The 22,469-nt window shown below is 34.0% G+C and overlaps 1 long non-coding RNA gene across 1 annotated transcript; it reads right to left on the bottom strand.

The window, feature by feature from the left end:
• Positions 1-395: 395 nt before the first annotated feature.
• On the bottom strand, positions 396-18,307 carry LOC112657477 (uncharacterized). Its single transcript, XR_003135047.3, has 3 exons — positions 17,963-18,307; positions 16,994-17,017; positions 396-2,060 (listed from the first exon to the last, which is right to left on the bottom strand). It is a non-coding gene; the product is annotated as an uncharacterized LOC112657477 (long non-coding RNA).
• Between the last annotated feature and the right edge of the window lie 4,162 nt (positions 18,308-22,469).

The following is a 22,469-nucleotide window of genomic DNA, read 5'->3' as shown; positions in this document are numbered from 1 at the left end:
GTAATTGGATGATTAAAAGGGATAATAAAGAAGTGGGCAAGGGAGTGAGGAGGAGCTTAGTAGAAACAGAAAAGTGAAAATTTACAAAAAGTAGGACGGGAGTGTTTTCTATGTGAAATCCATCTGGGTTTACTAACTGGTGCTTATCAAAGTTATTCTCCTACCCATCTTCCCGCAGCCTGTCTTCAAGAGTTGGCTGGACTAAGCTATATGGGAGAACATGGTTGCCAGCATTTTTAAAGTTAACCTAAACTCCATTTTGTTGACAAAGAAATAGATTTCTCTCTCTCTCTCCCCCCCCCTTTTTTTTTTTTTTTTTTTTATAAAATCATAGATGGTCCTTCTAAGGCCAGGTACCCATTTCTGTACAAATCAATCAAAGAAGTAGGGTCACAATGTATTAAATTAAGTTGGTGGCTTTTATAGTAACTTTATAATGTGTGAAATAATAATTTTCCCCCAAAATAGAAGAGGAACTAGAAGGAAAACAATATATGGCCAGAGCCAATGTTCAGAGAGTAGAAATAGTCAACAATTCTTATATTTGTTGATCAGCTGAGGTGCTACTCCCTGAACTGTGTTCACTGAGCTAATAAAGACAGATTGGGCTACTCCCTGAACTGTGTTCACTTTGCTAATAAAGACAGATCTGAGTAACACCTCATTCTCTTTAGCTTAGTGGCCCTGGGGAGGGCTGGAATAAACATGATGAGAAACGAAGGGAATGTTTTGTACACAGACTTTAATTCTCCCACAGGTAGGATGAGATAACCAATTTTGGTTGCCCAATTATGGTCCCATTGGTAAGTGCTCAAAAAATATGTCATGTTCCATTGGTTCTTCCATACCTGATTCATTTCTTTGGCAGTACTCTTTCGTATTATAGAGACCTTGGCACTCTCTATTTCTTACTTTAAAAATTTCCTTGAAATAGTAATTGTCCTTTTTTACATTGAATTGAATATTTCATTCCAAGGTAAATTTTATGTATTTTGTATATTTTAAAGGATAAATGATATACATATCCTTACTGAATCTGAATTTTTTTAAATAAGATGATACTAATAATCCCTTCGAGAGTTAATGTGAAGATAAAATTTTATAGCACAAGACTCACTGAACATCTTGTAGGCCATCAACATATGTGAATTTGCACATCATACCTCCATTACAAATACAATTTCTAATCAAATGAATAAACTGGTTTACTCACATTAATCATAGCTAATTTAAAGTTTGTGTCTGAAAAATCCAATACCTGGATTACCTGTATATCTCTTGTTATTGCCTATTTCTTCTCTTGGTTTTTGTTGGTTAGATTTTAATTCCCAGCACACTGGCACACTATGTAGTATTTGATAGGCACAGTGCATGGAAAACTGTAGTGGTTCCAAATGATACTGTTTTATCTACAGAATTTCTTCTGGGTTAGAGTAAGGCCACATCTCTTACAGCATCAGTATCTTTCCAGTTAACACTTGCTGAAATTATAGGAGTTGCAGCTGAAAGCCTGGGTCTACACCAGGGTCACTGAGTCTGGACCAGGCCTGCATTTCAATTTTTTAATATCCAGTGCTATGAGAGTGCTAAAAAATTTTCTCCCTAGCTCTTTAGCAATTAGTTTCTTTATGCTTGATTTTTCTGCTTCTTACATCTGGGAATTTTAGGATTAACAAATATTCCAAGAACAAAATCTCGTGGAATTATATGTTCACATTCCTGTTGTTCCCTTTTCTTGAGGGTCTTGGCACCTGAGTTCCAATTTTGGTCTCTTCATCCCATGACACTAGTAAATATATCCTAGGTTGCTACTTTCTGCTGAGACTAAATGTCAATCTCTGTGAATCATCAAGTGTCTTCAAGAAAAAGCTATAGAGAAGATCCAAATCACTTCACTGTGCCTCCCTCCATTCTCCAAGGATCTTTGCTCCTCAAATTCAAGCAGCCTCTGGGTTCTTTGATGCCTTCAAAAATCCGGGTTGTGTTTGTTTGTTGTGTGTCTTTTGGTGGTTCCCAAGGAGACAGAGGACCAGAAGCAGAAGTACTCAGTGGTATGGACCCTGGAATAAAAGATATCACCCTTGTAAGAAATATCCCTTCACAAAAGAATATGCATACACTTCTCGATAGAATTAACCATTAAAACATATATAGATTATCTTACACTGTCAGTAGACATAGTAGGGGATTGTGTGGCCTATTTTACCACTGATTAGAGCTGTCACTGACCTCCCAGTATTGCAAAGAAGTAGTAGTGGCTGAAGCAAAGATGTTTTGGATGGTAAAATATAATAAAAAATAAAATTAAATGTAGCAAAACATATACAAGTCAACAAAAGGGGGGCTCTGCATGGTGCAGTCAGAAGAGCGACCTCTTGTGTTTGTTGGGATAGTGATCTCAAGGTCCTGCCATTAGCCCTGCCTTGGGCTTGTGCTCAGAATAGTCTGCTTGGGATTCTCTCTCCTTCTTTCTTCCCCTTCCACTTGTGTGCATGCGCTCTCTCTCTCTCTGTCTCTCAAAATAAATAAATCTTAAAAAAAAAAGTCAACAATAGTTAATAATCTTATTAACAGATGATGACATTGTTTTGAAACAATCTCAAACATATTGAAAAATTTCTAATAGGTGGTTTCTCTCTCTGTATTATTATAAATAGAACTCAGATATAAAACTATACTGTATTACAGTCTAATACATATTATTTTAAATGGAAAGTTATGTGAAAACAAAGAAAATTTCATAATTATGATTATTTATGTTAACTTATTAAATTAATTTCCCAGGCAGCCCAGGTGGCTCAGTGGTTTAGCGCTGCCTTCAGCCCAGGGCCTGATCCTGGAGACCCTATATCGAGTCCCATGTCAGGCTCACTGCATAGAACCTTCTTCTCCCTCTGCCTGTATCTCTGTCTCTATCTGTGTGTGTGTGTGTGTGTGTGTGTGTGTGTGTCTCATGAATAAATAAATAAAATATTTTTTAAAGTGTTTAAAAAATTAATTTCCCAATTAAATACATCTAGAAAGTAAAATAGTGACTTCATGTAAAGATTAGAGTGACAAGTTAGCCTAAAATGTGTTACTGTGGAAAGAGATCTTTTACTTTTTAGCCAGGTTCTTGGGCATAGAGCAGTATGATAAACTAAGAAGGTAGAGGGCTAGTTAAAAATGAATGAACAAATCATGTGATAGGTACCCAAGCTAACAAGTTTGCCTCAGAAATGTTTCTGTTACAACTTGAAGAAATTCAGTTATCTATTGTTCCCTTTTATTGCCATCTATACAGAGAGATTCTTTATAGAAAGAGGGTTTTTTGTTTTGCTTTGGTTTTTTGAGAGCAATGACTTCACAAGAACTCACACTCTCTCCCAGATGGCTGAAAAGTGAGTTTTTGAGATCCACAGATACAGTGAGGTGATGGAGAAGTGTAAATTGAAAACAAACAACATGAAGGAAATACCTTCTTTTTGCTTTAAATATTGAGCACTTATTATATTGAGCATCGAAAAGACTGTGTCCTCTTAAGGGAGAGGGGAAATAAATGGTGAAATGTTACAATGTGGATTTGAAAGGGCATTGTTTGGATGCCATAAATGTGAAATTTCAATTTGGGAATTCACATATGATACAGAGAAAAAGCCCTTGGGGAGAAATGAGGCTGAATGTCAGGATTTCATAGATACTGTTGAAATTATACTGAGTTCTTCAAAGCATAGACACTGATTCTCAATCTGTGCTGATATTTGATAGATTCACTAGTTTCACCAGTGTCATTTCATTTGTATTAGCAGGTATTAGTGATTTTATATTAATAAAATACCTATATAGCATGTGTATTTTATTCAACAAACTCTTTTGATTAGAGTATCAATAGACAATGATAGAGGAATTTATCTTTGTATTTTCCTGTCTCCATGTTTTCACTTCCCTTTACCCCAGGAGGATATTGTCTTCCTAGATTAGGATCTAGTTAGTTAGTTTAGCAGCTAGCTAACAAAGAAAAAACTACAATAGGGGTTAAAGTATTGCATATACAATCGATTATATTCTCAATTACATTTAGGCATTTCCCAAATCTTAGCCCATTGAGTTTTATTCCTCTTGAACCACTGTATTTTTTTCACTAAAATGACACTGATTATCTGCAAGTGATGACCAAGATAGGAATATAATTTTCAGCTTCTCTCAGTCATGGTATTGATAAAGCATTCTCATAATACTGTGTCTTCAATAAATTATTTCAAATCTTCCTGGAAATTTAAATATTGAACATTGATTAACATTATTTGGGTGACTAACATTGCAATTATTATCATGATATTATTGGCATTTCAATTATTAACATTTAACATAATTTTTATTTAGGTATAAAATAATAGAGAAAAATATACAACACATTAGTGTACGGCCAATGAATTTTGGGTATAACCATCACTTCATCAAGAAATAGAATACTAATAAGACACGAAGGCACCATTTTGCCACAGTTCCTTGACACTCTGGCTCACCCAAGGTATGAATCACCATTCTGATTCATATTTTTTAGTGTATAGTGCTTTCATTTTCGACAGATGCATAGAATCATGTGATAACTGTCACAATCAGAACCAGTTCCACCCACCCCCAAATTCTCTAATGGATGTCTGCTCTCAAGACATTTCCAGCCTATCCCAGAGAGGCTAGGGGTTTTGTTTTTTCCCTTTACCCAGCAACATTAGGTTTTCCCCTGTGTCCTCTAGAGGCTTAAGACTTTCATTCTATTTCAGGAAGTTCTTTCTGCCATTTCAGGGCTGTGTCCCCTCCTCTCCTGCAGACCTCTACACCTAGGGGAGGTCTTCAGATCCCTGCTGCCTCCTTCAACATTCTCATGAGCACCTGTAAAAGTTTACAAAGTAAAGCTGCTAGGAGGTGTGAACATCCTTGTATCTGCAGTTCCAGGGAGTCTCTAATTTCCTACTCCCTACACTCAGCCCTTACCTGTTCATTGAATTCTTTTCAGCTGCTTGGATGACAGCTTGTCTTCATCTGTGCTCTGCCCCAGATTAGTTACTACTAACATGCTTTTTTTTTATCATTTTTTTCTGCTTTGCTTTTTGTTCCTTCTTGTTAAATGGTTATTTCATTATTCATTCAACATATATCTACTGCACATGTATTGTTGATCCTTAATATATCTAGCTAGGTATTTTCCATTCATATGAACCTTTTATGTGGAATTTTAGTAATGAGCTCCTGAAAGGCAGGAATCAAACTTCATATTTATCTTGGAATCATTTCATCACATGCACAATACCAGATATTTATTCATTAGCAGCTTCCTTTTAATTATTTATTTGAAGATAATTATTTAACCTGAGGTCCATCGATAAGTTCCAAACACTTATGAACTTGAAAATGTATAGGTAGGTATGTGTCTCTGTGTATATTTTTCTTGAGAGTGACTAAATTTCCATAGGAACACCGAAACAGCTCATGTGGCCCTATTATTTTAGTATAAAATTAGAGATGTGCTAAACATTATGTGAAGATTTATTTATATTAGAGACTATGACTAACCTTATAAGCTTATTTTACATAAACTATCCTATGATCAGGCAATGACTTTTGACCTCAAATCCTCATTGCAGATAGTCTAAAATAACTTTCAACACTGACTGGTAAGAAATGCATCCCTGTGATGATGGATCACCCGAAAGAAAATCATCCTTTTCTTTGAAGATGTTATTTTTTTGGTTCTATAACAATATTTTATTGAAAGTAAATAAACGACAAACAAAAAGTATTTTTTTCCCAAGCTTGATATAGACACTCCTCAAATTGGACATATTTTTATCAAAACGAACTCCTCTGAAAAGTAAATTGCAAATATGAACTAAAATACCTACTCCATAGTTTAAACTACAAATTTGTTTTTAGTGTGACTAGTATTTTATGACGTATGTAGCAGGGTTTAACCACTTCTGAATTACTCTGATACAGGATATAATTTATTTAAGTTTGTCAAACGTGAAATGAGTATCTCTAAAAGATAGTGAGGTAATATTCTTGGGAGATTCTGAAAGCCTGGTGATTGGTAATTAACTTTGTGAACTGTGATTTACCTGCAGTATATCATTCTGCAATGCAATTAGTAGCTATTAAGTATATTTTCAATATATAAATGTCAAGAATAATACAAATTTGCATCAATAGTTGGTCATTTTTGTTCTGTAGTGGGTACACCCAGATACATAGCAACATGCTGTTAATAATCTACTCACAGTGTCAATACCATCTCCATGCATGTTAGAATCTTAAAGCTTTACAGTGATTTAAAATTATTTATCATAATCAAAAGTCTTATATTTAATCCCCTCTTCATATTTTGATTTAGTGAATGTTTATACAGTGGCTATAATGCTAGAAATTATGTGTATGGGATTCAACAGAATAGCACCATATTTAGGCCACATTACATTGGTGTGAGGGAAATATGGACATTAAAACAGTGAGTAGAAGATTGCCTTAAGGAAGGTGGAGAGAGGCAGAACTCAGAATCCAAACCTCATACCCACACCAACACTTCTTTTGGCTTTGTCGATACAGCAGAAAATTTTTCCTTTTAATATCTTTGTGATTTTCTTGGAATATATAAGTCATATGCAAATATCACTAATCTTTTCTTGTGAATAAAAGCAAAAAAGTCAAGAAAATAGCATAGGTTTGGGTGAATGGTAGGGAGCCCCAAAATAAACATCAACGTATCTTTATTTTTTTATTTTTTTTGGCTTTATCCCCAGCTCTAGTTGATTCCTATCAAAACTCAAGTTTGAATTCCAATCCTGACATCTACTAACTGCAAGACAGAAAGCTATTCTATCTCTTAAACCTGAGTGCTTTCATCTATAAAATGGGTATGATCATATCTTCTCTGAGTTATCAAGATAATTAAAGTATAATGTACACAAAACATCTTGCATGTTTGCATGATGCAAGATGCATCATGTTTGCAAGATGCACCATGTTTGCATGGTGCTTATAATAATCAACCATGGACACTTTAGTATTCACAATATAGTTTCAACTTTCCAAGATCATGATGTTTGGATGTCATGTTTTCTGTGTTTCCTGTGCTTCAGCCTTACCTTATATATTCTCACAGTAAATTCCCATCACCAAATGCAACATAAAGTGCAACATAAATGCTTTCCATGTAGCTCACTGAAATCTGAAACAGATTAAGTAACCCACTTTCTTACAGTATGTTCCATACTGTACTATGTTCCAATGAGTGTATTACAGTATTGTAACTGAACTTGTAGCAAGATGAGAAATATCAATACATACTTAATAGAATTTCTGTTGATTTTGGCCAAATATAGCAGTTAGTACAAGATCATTCTCATACTAATTGCTGCAATCACAGTTATTCTATCTGGGAATAGGGGAGGTTCAGTTGTCTCATCGATCTGGTTTGACTGCAGAGATATGGTTTAAGATTTTTTAATAAATAGCAAATTTATGCAACAACAAACCCAAAATTATTTCTAAAGGAAGTAACTCAAGAAGAAAACTGTAACTGCAGCATTGTTTTTGTTTTGTTTTATTTTGTTTTGTTTTAAAGTCAGTGCATGGACTTGAACTGGGCATCTAGATAACATCATAATTGAAAACAGATGCACTAAGCAGAGAGCAGCTTTTGGATTTCTGGTTCCTGAACACTAATGCAATTGTCCAGTTGTGAAGTCATGCTAATGACTTAACATGAAGTTTTAGTACCTCTCTCAGACATTTAGCTAATGACAGATTGTAAATCACTTTGCTACCTGAAATGTACGACCAGATCTATATTATGTTAATGAATCCGATGCTGCATTGCAGATGATTAGTAAGAATCATCAGGGGCCATTAAAACCGTACTACTAATGAGCTGCCGTTTGTTTCAGTGGAGAAACCTGGATTTAGAACTTGGCTTACTAGCATTTTCTAGCTAGAAGAATATAGCTTAACTTCCTCGAAATTCAGATGCTTTTCCTATAAAATGGGGAACAAATTATGATCATGTATCTGAAAGCATTTTGTATACAGCAAAATGAAGTATTTTTACAATTATGGTACCTTTCTTTAAAAAAAATCATTAGATTTTAAATATGCATTTAGCATTTAATCATACAAAATAATTTAAAATAAATCTATTAAGATATTTAATAGGAAAGAGGAAAGCTGGTTAAGGAAACATGATTCTTCTATTTATTAATTAAAACCCTCTATGATAGTTTATTCAGTGATGTTGCATTATTTTATGTTATAACATTGTTTTAGTTCTAATTTAATAATGCTTTAAAATGCTAAAATTAATCACTGATTTTATCTAATTACTAATATTAAAATGAGCAAACAAGATAGATTAATTAACAAAGAATGTTTAAGGGCTAATATTCTAGAATTCAAAATTCAAGATGCTTCCTAATTTCATTCCGTGAACAGTTGTTAAGAACATTAAATATGCTAACCTTTAACATAGTCATGTCTGTAAGTCATTATTATAAACTATAGAAACAAGTAGCATCATGCCATCTGTATTTTTATTTTTTAAGATTTATTTATTTATTTGTTTGTTTGTTTGTTTATTTATTTATTTATTTATAAAGAGTTTGTTTTTTTATTCAAAGGAGACACACAGAAAGAAGCAGAGACATAGACAGAGGGAGAAGGAGGCTCCCTGAGGTAATCCTGATGCAGGACTCGAGCCCAGGACCTCAGGATCACAACCTGAGCCAAAGGCAGATGCTCAACCACTGAGCCACCCAGGCATCCCTGTCATGCCATCTTTAGACAGACTGGGTTTCAGAGAAATTTTATGTGGATGAAAGTCACATGACTAATGTGTAAGAGTGCTGGCATTTTGTCCTTTGTTTTTATTCCAAACCAGTTCTTTTCTCCTTTAAACTATATTTTGCCAATTAGCTTTTATAATTATCTGTAAAAACTTCAAAATTATAACATTATGTTTTTCAAAAACTAAATCCTTCAGTTCTTGTCCAAGGGTAGAAAAATAGGCAAGACAATATACATTTAATTTTAAGTCACTTTGCCTCTTTAAAGATCAGAGGACAAAATACATGGACAAAAGATGGGAATATAACAACATATCACCAATAATTTTTTGCTTTATTATTTTTAAAAATGTTTTATTTATTTATTTCAGAGAGCAAGAGAGAAAGCATAGGAGCAGAGAGGAGAGGGGTGGGAGAGAGACAAGCAGACTCCACACTGAGCACAGAGCTCAAGGTGGGGCTCTATCCCAAAATCCTGAGATCATGACCTGAGCCAAAACCAAGAGTTGGGCACTTAACCAACTGTGCCACCCAGATGCTCCTATTTTTTGCTTTAAATTATAATGCCATAAAGCTTGTATTCAATTTTTGTGTAATGTTGAGACAATTATCTAACTTCTATGAACCTCAATTTCCTCAACTGTTAGAAGGTGATAGTCGTTGCACCCCTTTCATAGGATTTCTGTGAGTATTAAAAGATCTTACACACACAAAGCACTTAGAATAGCACCTGACACTGAATAACCACCAGGTAAATGTTTGCTATTGTTATTGGCCCATCATTTCCTGCTACAATCTAGATCAGTTTCATTCTAGATAACCCCATTTTAAAATCAAGAACAGGTTAAGGTTTCTTTTTTTCTTCCTTTTCTTTCTTTTTTTTCTTTTTCTTTTTCTTTTCCCTTTTTCTTTTCTTTCCCCCCCCCAAAGAGAGGGATGGAGAGAAAGAATCCTAAGCAGGCTCTACGCCTAGCGTGGAGCCTGATGTAGGACTCAGTCTCAAAACCCAGAGATTATGACTTGAGTGGAAATTAAGAGTCCAGTGCTTAACTAGCTGAGCCTCCAGGCACCCTGAAAACAGTAAGGTTTTGATAAAAAAATTTACAATTGGCACATCATAATCTATTTACAATATACACCCTTGTCAAATTTAATAGTCAATGTATTATTCTAAGAATTTTATCATTTTCACATGATTCATTATCTACCCTAGTTACAATAATTTTCTGCAGTAAAGCCTGAAGGAAAAAAAATCTCAACCACTGGTCTTTGCTTGCAGAGGGAGAGAACAGGGCAGGCTGTTACTACCTCTCTGAAGGATGGCACATCTAGTTTAAGAGAGAATAAATTGGCAATTTGACTGTAATAACAAAATCATAATAATCCTATTTGTTAATTATTCAGAAGGAAATATCCTTTCCAAACCTATTGAAGTAATGGGAATTACAATTTGTTTTTAACAGATCATTATGCATCCATGCAAAGGATGTTATATGAACCTTTTCTACTCTTCACGTGAGCCTTGCAAGAGGAAATGGGTGTTCTCATTTTATGGGCAAAGAGACAAGCACAGAGATTTTATGTGATTTGGAAGGATGGAGGCCACAGGGGATATGAAGCACATACTTTATAGTTGGACCAAACTGGGTCTAAATTCTATTTCATATTTTCCCTCACTAATACATAACCTTTCTCCATCTTATCTTTATGATCTGTGAAATGTCTCATCATGTTGCTATGAGGATTATGTGTGATAATTCCATAAGATGTTTAATTTATTACTGGGCATGTGGCAAGCATTCATACGTAGTTACTCATATTATGGTTAAGCTAATGCATCAATATTATGTGAACCTATGCTAAAATTTGTCCAACTCCAAAGATCACCATTGCTTACAACCATGTTTACCTACTCTTAAAAAAGATATTGATGTTAGATATTATGGTAAACCATTTCTTAATTAAGATCTAATTCTCTAGTTATGAAAGTCATATGTGTGTCTATGCATTTTTATCATCAGGTTACACTGAAAACTCTGTTAAACAAATACTCTTACTCCTTTATTGTATCGCATTGCAAAATATGAGCTTAAATATGAGCCAACATGATGGCCTTGACCTGTTCTCACATGGAGAACAGGTGCTCACAGACCACTTTAGTTTTCTGCTTTTCTTTTTGGAAAAAGAGCTTTGATTGCAATTTTTGATGTACTGTGAAGCACTCTTTTATACAGTGGGCAGACGATTACCCACAGGAGATTAATACATTATAACACCAAATCAAGAATGACATATTCATTTTCACACCAAAAGCATACCAGCAATATTTATCATAAAGAAATGATTGATTTACACCAAGTAGAAGCAATTTACATTTTTATACACACATGCACACTCACATATAAACTTTCAAAGCTTTAACGTTATTATCTTCTAATAGATATTTTTGATGGAAAATATTCTCAAAAAGCAAAAACAGCAACTCTAAAATGTTTTATTTTGTTCTCTTAATTAAGGAGTTATGAAAATATTCTGCAAGTGAATTTAAGTCAAAAGTGATATTTCAGAGAAGTCATTCCACATCATCTGGAGCCCCTGCAGCCTACTATGACTTGTGCTAAAACCACTCAGCCTGTGACATGCCAATACCATTTTATTTATAGTGGCATAGGTCCATGATTCCTCCCCTCAGTGACTTGAATTCAAAATACTCAAAGAAGGATTTACAACACAATATTTTAGTTTTGGAGAATCTGTACATCATAAATGATAACACATTTCTGTAGAAATATTAATCTGTTTCAGTCACAGATATAGCATCCTCTTCAATAACATTTTATGTCTTGAACAATTCAAGGATGCTCCTTCCACTCATCCCTTGCTAAATTCTTTTACTTTTTTTTTTTTTACTTATTTTTAAAAAATACTTTTTTAGGTAAATATTGAACACTAAAATGCTGCCTAGAAATGAATGATATTGGACTATCTTTTCCTATTTTTTAGCATTTTATTTTTTTTTACGTGTGACAGGACAGAGTTATAATCAGGAATATGTTTTATTTTAATTAAAGGCTTCTATATTCTAAGAGCTGTATTATGGGCTAAAAATGGAAAATAAATAATCTAATAAAATAATCTATGGTCTCTAGCTTAGCTTTTGTATTTAAATCGGTTATGACATTAAAAAGAGGAAGAGGGCAGCCCCACTGGCTTAGAAGTTTAGCGCTGCCTTCAGCCCAGGGTGTGATCCTGGAGGAAAAAAATAAATGAGTTCAAAATATATATTTATCCTTAGAATAAAAATTTACACCAAAATTTAAATCTGTGAATGCATGGTGCTCCCAGTTAAGTTAATCATATTATGCAGTGGAGGCAAAAAGAGTAAGGGGACTAAGGACAGAATGTTCCAGTTTTTGCAGTCCTTTAAGGGATCTCAAAGATGCCAAATGAAGCTCTAACTGCAAAAGATAAGTGTACTCGTCATTGACTAAACAGACCAACTATCTTCCATAAATTATGATGTCAAGGTAGATACTGTCAACAAATTTGCAAAATATTTTGAAATAATATGATATATTGACTTACAGATTATCTCAAATTGTTGAGCTTAATTGTATAGCTTCCTTGATCCCTTTCCCTCATTTTCTTAACAAGGTAATTTGCATTCCAGCTTCTCTTCTGACATTGAAATGCCCAAAGTACAATGAAAAGCACAGTGGGCATGCATATTTCTCCTTTAAGGACACGAAGAATGTGAGAATGGCCTCAAACTAAACATTGGGAAGGAAAATAAGCAAGACAACATACACTTAAGATTTTCAGGACCAGATTGCTAGGAAAAACCTCAGGGATTCCACAGCCTTATCCAATAAATTAAGCCATGATGTTTATTCCTAGGTAACTCATTTACAGTTAAAATGTCATGGATATTTTTCTATTAAAAGACACAATGTGAATAGAAAAAAAATAAATAAACAAAGGGCAAAAAAACTGCTTAACCCTAGCTCCAAACAGAAAGGATCTAGTTTTTGAAAAAGATAACTTTATAACTTTGAAATTTTTATAAATATTATTTCAAATTGAATTGGAGAATGGTGTGCACATACACAGTTTTTGACAGAACTTTAGTATTTCCAATGAACTAAAGAGATTTGGTCAGGGAGGAGAGGTCTTCTAGGATAAAAGACACAACCAAGAAAAAGTTAAGTATTTTAAATAAAACAGCTGTGGCAGATGAATCCTTCAAGACAGTCAATGCACTGGATCATTATGAAAAAAAATCATTCAAAGATTTATTCAAGTGACTTTTTTCCCTGAATCGGCCAAATGTTTAACCATAGCAACAGCTTCACAAGCTCCTAAGTAGCCTTCCATCTTAAACTCTAAAAGGGAGTTTGATATTCAGATACATTTAAGAACATTGCATGTTCTGTGCCCACTTGGAGTAGTACATTGCACATTAGCATATTAAAGAGCTGAGTGGCTCAGCTGTATGGACATATTTTTAACTGCATCTGATGTATCACACTTGACTACTTGAATATTCTTCAAATGAAAGGATTAGCATGCTATAGAACCAGCAGTCTATGAAACATTGCTAAGATATGGTGCTCCAAACACAATCATCGACTGATAAACAGGGAGGCACTGGGCTTGATTTTTTCCATTGTCCCTTTGAAATTGGTTCCACTTTTTTTCACACTGCTTCACCAAATGGCTGACCAGCTCTTCACAAAAAGAGCTTTCTGTCCCCTGACTTCAAGTTACTCAAGGGTTGGCACCAACAGGAATTCAGAAAATAGACAAGAAGTCTAGTACTTTTTTTTTTTTTTTTTTTAAGAAAGTGCACAGGGGAGAAGAGTGAGGGGAGGTCAGAGGGAGAGGGAGAAAGAATCTTAAGCAGGCCCCATACCCAGCACAAAGCCTACAACGGGCTGGATTTCATGACCCTGAGATCACAACCAGAGCCAGAGTCAGGTGCTTAACCGACGGAGTCACCCAAGCACCCCAAGAGGTCTTGTACATCTTACCCTGACTGTACCCCTGCAAGATCACTACAAGTTGGCTATGTCCCTATGCCAATGACCAAAACTCCTATCAGGTGGCATTTCCCCACAGATATTTTTCCTGTCTTCCTGGGTTCTAATCACCCCTTTCCTTCCTCCTTTAGAACTGTCAGTAGTAACTTTTTTTTTTTTTTTTTTTAAAGAGAGAGATTGTTTGTGCAAGAAGGAGAGAATGCAGAGGAGAGGGAGAGAGAGAATTCAAAGCAGATTCCATGGAGCCTGATTTGGGGGGGGAGGGGTACAATCTCAACCCCGAGATCGTGACCTAAGCTGAAACCAAGAATCAGATACTTAACTCAATCAGAGACCCACCTTCCTCCTCTCCAGCAACCCTCAGTTTGTTTTCTATGATTAATAGTCACGGTTTGTCACCGTTGATTTAAATAATTAGAATCCCTTCTTCTACTATGTTAAAATCAATAAATGTACTCTTTCATTATGCAATGCTTATATGTGAATAAGTTCAAAATTTTTAAAATAAAAACATTTAAAGATGCACTATTTAAAAATTCAAAAATATGCAAAGAAATGTATGAAAACCATCCTTGGCCTTTCTCTATTCTTCTAATCTTCTCATCAAAGTTAACTTACATTAACAATATAATGATATTGTCTAATATGCTTTTCAAGAAACTTTTTACCAAACAAAATAAAATGCACTATTTAAAAGAAGATACTTTCAGTATTTTTTACTTGTCTGCCAAAAATCATAGGTGTATTAAAACTCATTGCCACAGTATAGAGTTTTCCTTTACCACAACAGACCAAAAATATATATGAGACAAATGATTCTCATTAAGCTTTTGCTACCTGGATGGATGCTTTATTTGTCTTACTGATAAGTCTAAATACATTGTGGTTCTTTTTACACCACAGCATTTGATGGCTCTCTAGCTACCTAAGAATGCAACTGAAAACATTAACAGGCTGTTCTACAAGCCCATATTCCATATTTCCCCAGGTTTTAAAAAAAATCACCATTAAATTTAGAAACTAGTACAGGTAAGCATGTTTCCATGTATTTGTGAGTAGCCAAATGTGTTGCAACAGCCAAACAAGTTTTTAAAAGTGGATAAAAACATACAGTGAATAAAAGCATATATACCACAGGTCATGGTTTTTGCTTTGCTCACACCACTCCACATAGTGATATGAAAGGAATAAAGGAGAAAGCAGGATAGGAAAAAATTTTGAATTTATTTTTAGTGGGGCACTTTAATGCATGATTTGCTGCAGAATATGAACTGCTGAAAATTCCACCTTTACTTAATACAGAATAAAGGAGAACACTTTTGAGAAGTATTTCCCAAGAACAAGCAGGACTTTGGCATATTTATGTTTGAATATTGTGATTGGCACTGTTAGTTTAATAGAAAGCAAGGGGACAGCTCTATTAACCACTGTGGCTTGAAATCCTGATTTATGTTTCATCTTCTAATTAAAATCCAAGAACCCTAAAGCCAAGATATATTATGTATAAATTTACTTTAGCAATGAGATGTCTATTAGATGATGTAAATGTCATGATGAAATTGGAGGACCTTTTCCTCAACGTGAAAAATGGAAATAATCTTTTAGCAGAGAGAGATCCAAACCATCTCCGAAGGACAGACAATAAGGTCTGCAAAGCCAGAGTACCTTAGAAAGCAGATCGTGACTGGATTTCAAGTCTTGTTACTATGTAGAGAGCCAGCAAAAAAAAAAAAAAAAAAAAAAAAATATATATATATATATATATATATATATATATATATATATATAAATTTTCTCTCTCAGGCTCTAGTTAGGGAAAGCAGGCCAGCTGTTGTTCCCGTGGTACTGCATGGGTTACACTAACATTCTCAGAATAGAACCCGCTTTAATTCAACATTTGCACTAGTCCACGGTTGTGCTTAATAATGGATTAGTACCATATAGTTCTCAATTTGTTTAAATAAAGGTATTCAGCTACATCTTTAAATGGATAAAGAAAGGAGTGTGAGTCACAGAGAAGGTACTTTTAGAATCAAATTCTAAATGCCAACCTCTAACTTCTTTATTTCTGATTCAGGATCAGGACAATAGAACTCATTACTTTAAAATAGGAATCTGGTTTTCTCTACTTCAGGATTTCCAAAAGGAGCTTAGCTGCGATTATATATGGAAATACAAAGGGAGAAGGAAGTTCAAAGGGGAACTCAAGAGCAGAGAGAAATGCCTTAAAACCAAAATAGGAAGTTTGTCTCCACACCTGCACCTCCTTTGGACACACTACATGCCACTCTCTATATTCTGCTTTCTTCACTGAGTGCAAGACTAATGAGAGCCTGAGAGATTATTGATATGTTCACAAAATAAGTAGATTGCTTTTCTACTATCTTAAAAATAATATTTGTTAATATGTAAATAATGAATAATAAATAAGTTAATAGAGCAATGATAAACATATAAATACATGTAATGATGGTTTATTCCATCTGCTTAAAAGAAGCAGAAAAAGAAAGCACAGCGCTCTGGAAAAAAAAAAAAGAGAGAGACATCACAAATGTTATATTCTAAAGCTTGTCAATATTATCTCACAGGAGAATTGCTTAGGTCCCGGTCAGAGACCATTTATTTTGGACACAAGAATCTAACAAATCTAGAAGTTTAATAAATATTTACAGACTCCCAAGCTCACTCAAGTTTTGATTACAACTTCTTTGTTGCAATAAAGTTTATTTTGACTATTTTATGTTTACTACACTACATAGCATACTCCGTCATATAGAGATACCATGACTAGCATTTGTTAGCTATTTACTATTTCTTTTTTTAAAACAATTTTATTTATTTACTTGACAGAGAGAAAGAGAGAGAGAGAACACAAGCAGAGGAGTGGTTGAGGCAGAAGCAGGCTCCTCGCTGAGGAGGGAACCTCATATAGGCTTGAATCCCAGGACCCCGGGATCATGACCCGAGCCAAAGGCAGATGCTTAACCAACTGAGCCACCCAGGCACCCAGCAATTTACTATTTCAAAAGCAATTTTATCTACATTATCTTATTGGACTTTCGTTATTTCATGAGTTAGCCAACTTTATCGCCATTTTGTAGGATATCGCCATTTTGGTTAGATTCAAAAAGATTCACTTACCTAGCTGTAGTTAAAGTTCAAAGCCTTCAAAACAAACAAACAAACAACAAACAAATAAATAAATAAATTTCAAAGCCTTGCATCCAATAAAGTGTTTCAGACTATGATCTCCCCCATAGAATATCCAAGAAATGATTATTGAATGAACAAAAATTGCCTTTTCTTTGATGTTATTTTCTGAAAATTTTACCAAATGCACAGTATGTACAAGACATGGAACCAGAGGCCAGAGATGTAAAAATAGTGAAGCTGCAGTGAGAAGGTGTTACCAGGGGTTCACAAGATCCACATTATTGATTACTATTCCTCTCCCTCCCCCAGCAGCTACCATATGATCATATTGAGGCCATTTATCACCACATGATTTTCTCACCAGATAGATCTTATGCCATGAATGTAAATGGAAAATATAATAAAGGGCCAATCTTTGTGTAAGGTAAACAGAAACAAATGCCTTGAAGGATACCCTGTGAATTCACATAGGACTAACAAGAGCTGTTTTTTGTTGGTGGGTTTTTTTCTATAAATATTTCTGAGTATGTGAAAGATGATTAGGTAATTGTATGATGACCTCAGAGAAAAGAACTCTCTCCTTTTTATGGGTTTTAAAAAAGGCAAAAGATTTATGCAATCAGAAGAGAAACCAGAGTATCCTTCTTATGGGTTTAAATTGTGTTTTGATTAGAAATTCAGAAATAAGAAGTTAATCTCACAATTAAAAATCGTCTTATTTGTTCTGAGGTAGCATCTGAAAATTCTTACACCTAATTTAATAGCAACTGATCTAATAGGTTTAACATCTGTGTCTCCCATCCAAGTTTTGTTTATGTTGTTGTTGAACTTTACCACAATATACAAACTAGATACCTGGGTTCTACTTTTGTTATATTTGAAGGCAGGCCTATAGATTCTAAACCAAGAAACAAACAAACAAAAATCAAACACAAAACAAATCAAAAAACTACCTACAGGCTCTGAAGTAAAAACAGAAACAGGGCAGCTTCCTTCCTTCCTTCTTTCCTTCCTTCCTTCCTTCCTTCCTTCCTTCCTTCCTTCCTTCCTTCCTTCCTTCTTCTCTTTCATTCTAAAGTTCTTTCTTTCTTTCTTTCTTTCTTTCTTTCTTTCTTTCTTTCTTTCTTCTTTCTTCTTCTTCTTCTTCTTCTTCTTCTTCTTCTTCTTCTTCTTCTTCTCAGAGAAGTTTTCTGACAGAGAGTTGAAACACAGAATTAAAAAAATATAGCTTAGAATGAGTTATTCATTCTTTTGGCTCTAGGCTAGGAGATAGAACACAGTCAGCTCCCCAGAGAGCAGATAAAATTCAGAAAGAAAACATTCTTCTGGCCTAAAGTAACAGAAGTCAGAGTTCAGGGCAACCACAATCAGCCCTAATCCTGAAGGGTCCAAGGCCAGAGAAGAAGAAGCCCAAATTTTATGTATACACTTTCCTTAGATCTCCGACTGAAGCCAGAAATACACAAACATAGCAGACACCCAGCAACCCCACTAAAGGCAAAAAAATTAAATGGAGAAGCTACTTCCTAAGAGATGGGATTTATGAATTGGGTCATATATTGTTCATTGCCTGATTTAAGAAAATGCCAAAGCTCTGGAAAAATATGGAATTTAGAGTATCCACGATATCATATTTACAATTTCAAAATGCAATTCAAAACTACTAAGTACATGAAGAAGTTGGAAAATGTGACCTATTCTCAATGAAAAAAAAAAAAATCAACAGAAACCAACACTGAGATGACCCAGATGTTAGAATGTTTAGTCTATGATGTTAAAGTAAATATTATAACTATGCTTGATTAGAAGAGAGGAAAATACGCTTCTAATGAATGCAAAGAGGGAAGATGTTGAAAGCGAAATAAAAACAATAAAGAGATCCAAATGGAAATTTTCTAGCTGAAAAAAAATGCAGTAACTGACATTCCAAATGCCCAGGATGGTCTTAGAACAAGACTCTTTAAAAATAGTTATTAGAAAGAAAAATAGGTTATTAGAAGATACCTAATCTGAAGAAAAGAGAAGAAAACAATGGGGAAAAATGAACAGAGCTTCAGGGATGAGTGGCCTAACAAAAATGAAAAACTCATATTCATGTGATTAGAATCCCAGAGAGATGATAGATAATTGAGCAAGAAAAACACTTGAAGAAATATTTGCCTGAAAACCTCCCAAATTTTGTGAAAGATATGCATTTATAGATTCACTAGGTTCAGTCAAATTCAAGCAAGATAAATATGAGGAAAACCACAACTAGGTATCTCATAATTAATGGCTGAAAACCAGAGATAAAGAGAAAATTCTGAAAGCAGCCAGAGAAAAATGTCAACTTACATGCAAGGAGAAAACAATTAGAATGGACAAAGACTTCTAATCAGAAATTATAAAACTCAAAAGATAGTAAAATATCTTTAAAGTGCTGAAAGGAAAACACTGCTCACCCAGAATTGTATATTTATAAAAATAACTTTTCAGCATGATAGTGTGATATTTTCAGAGGAAAGAAAAAGAGATGAGTTATCTACAGACCCCCATCATAAGGAATGTTTGAAGGTACTCATCGGAATGAAGGTTATGACATGGTCTAGAAAAGTATCCTTAGGAATAAACAAGGAACGTCAGAAATGGTAAATATTGGATAAATATAAAATGCTACCTTTCTCCCTCAGTTTTAAAATATATATGTCTATTTAACAACAAAAAAATAACATCGAATTCTCAGTTTTGTAATATTTATATATGTAAAAGAAGGACACAATAGCATAGAAGAGCTATAAACAATTATAAGATTTCTGTATTTTACATGAATTGATAAGATATTAACTCTAAGTAGACTGAAAAGTTTAGGATGTGTTACCCCCTCAAGGAACCACTTGAAAATGCAAAAATTAACAATCTGAAAAAAAACAATCTGATACATAAATTAAAATGTAATACTAAAAAATATTCAAAAAACACAAAAGGAGGCAGGAAATGAGAAACAGAAGAACAAAATTAAAAAGGACAAATGGAGAACAGATGTTAGACCTAAATCCAATTACGTTAATAATTAAATGAAATTTTAAGAAGCTAAACATTCCAATTAAAAGATCAAAAATGTCACAACTGATTAAAAATCGACTCTGTCCTATATATGAGATGCATTTTGTATATAAAAACACAGGTTGAAACTCAATGGATGAAAAAAATATATATCATGCAAATAATACGTATTAGAAAGCAAATCAATTATGTTGGTATCAGCTATGTCAATATCAAATGAAATAGACTCAGTGCAAAAGAGTGGTGAGACATAACATGGACACTGAATACTGATAAAAGTTAGGAACACAAAACATTCAGGAATCTATATTCACCTGATAACAGAGCTTTAAAATCATGCAGCAAAGATTGAAAGAAGAGACAATTCCACATTTTTAAAAAATTTTAAGGCATCTCTTTCAGCATTTGGTAGAATTAGAAACACACACACACACACACAAATCAGTAAAGACAAATATGATCTAAGCAATATTATCCCACTACCATGAGCTAATTGGTATTTACAGAACAATTGAAGATTTTATACTTTTTGCAAGTGCACATAGCACATTTACCAAGATAAACTATATGATGGCCCATAAACAACTTTTCTTTTCTTTTCTTCTTTTTTTAAGATTTTATTTATTTAAAAAAAAAAAGATTTTATTTATTTTTTAGAGAGAGTGAACAAGAGCACACAAGTCCCAGAGAGAGCAGCAGAGCGGGAGGAACAGAGAATCTGAAGCAGCCTCCACACTCAGGGCAGAGTTCCTGCAGGGCTCAATCCCTCCACCATGAGATCATGAGCTGAGCCAAAAACAAAAGTTGGAAGTTTAACTGAATGAGCCACCCAGGCACCCCAGATTTTCTCTTTTTCAAAAACTTAATTCCAATACAGTTTTATTAGTTTCACATGTACAATATAGTGAAGATTCAACAGATTCAACAATTCTCTATCAGGAGAAGTGTACTAAAAATATTTTCAATAAATTTCAAAGAACTGAAATCACATATGGTATGTTTATGAAAATGAATAAAATTAATTTAGAAATCAAAAATGATGAGATATCTAGAAAAAAACAAAATATTTGGAAATTATGCAAAATAGTTATAGTTTATAGAAATCACAAGAAAATTCGAAACTAGTTTTAACCAAAGGAAAAAATTCAGCATATCCAGTTTTGTGGAATGTAGTAAAACTTGTGCTTGAAAGGAAATGCATAACTTTAAATGCTTATATTAAAAAAGAAGAAAGGTCTAAAGTCAATAATCCAGGTTTCCAGAGAGCAGGCTTTACATAAAGACTAGAAGGATATGAGGTCAGAAAGCACGTGGGCTCCAAATTAGAAAGGGTACCATATATACAGGTAAGGAGTTTGACTCTTGTACTGAATGCCCTGGGGAGTCATTGCAGTGTTCTAAGTAGTGAAGAAGTAGGATCAGTTTTTTCATTTTAAAAAGATTATTCTGAGAGCAATGTGAATTATGGATTTATTTTAGATCCACTTGGAGGGAGGGGACTAGATAGGAAGTCACTGTAATAATTTGCGTATGAAAGGGACCAGGTTCCACTAATATGCTGTCTGTGGAAACTGAGAGAAGCCCCTGGCATCAGAGTTATTAAGGAGGTAGTAGCAATAAGATTTTGTGACTGGTTGCATGTTGGTGTTGAGCCAAAGGTTGGACTTTGGTGAGCTTTGGTAAAACAGAGAATGTGGGCATAACAACAACAGTCATGGAAATAAAAAAAAAAAAAAAAAAAAGTGAAACAGGACGTTCCAAGGAAAAATAGACATTCATTTTTGAGGGGCATTTTTATATCCAGCTATGTAAATATTCATCTTATTAATTTTCTCAGTTTCAATTTTCTATTCCATTAATTTCTACTCTTATCCTTGTGTTTTCTTCTTCTTTGTGCTGGGTTTACTTTGTTTTATTTCAAATCAATTCTGATTCAGGTTTATTTTATTTTATTTTATTTTATTTATTTTAATATTGGGATGAGATTTGTAACAGAATCTTATTTATTTTGAGTAGACAATGCCAGGGAAAAGATGGTGGACCTATAAGATGTCCAAGGCTAGTTGTAAACAGTGGCATTAAAAATCATTTTACTATGGGGAATACCTTTGTCTTGTAGAGATGGTCAAATAAATGAAATCTCTGTGTACAATGCAATATTGTACAATCCAGAAGAAAATATCAGCATCATAGTGGGTTTGCTGTTTGGATGATATGAATATTCACAGCCTTAGTTAATCATTCATCATTCCCCAGACAGAAAATTTCTATATCTGAGATAGATTCAACCTCAAAATAATTAAATACTTATCCCAAATTATCATACCTGTTATGGGAAATAAAAAAGCATAGAAGCATTTTCCCCCAAGTGTCTGGGAAAACAGTATTCTATAAAATGCCTCACATAATAGTTCATAATGAA

Source organism: Canis lupus, chromosome 8 (genome assembly GCF_003254725.2).
Source record: "Canis lupus dingo isolate Sandy chromosome 8, ASM325472v2, whole genome shotgun sequence".
Classification (NCBI taxonomy): domain Eukaryota; kingdom Metazoa; phylum Chordata; class Mammalia; order Carnivora; family Canidae; genus Canis; species Canis lupus.
The sequence above is the reverse complement of the archived record's forward strand: the minus strand, read 5'-3'. Positions and strand labels throughout refer to the sequence as shown.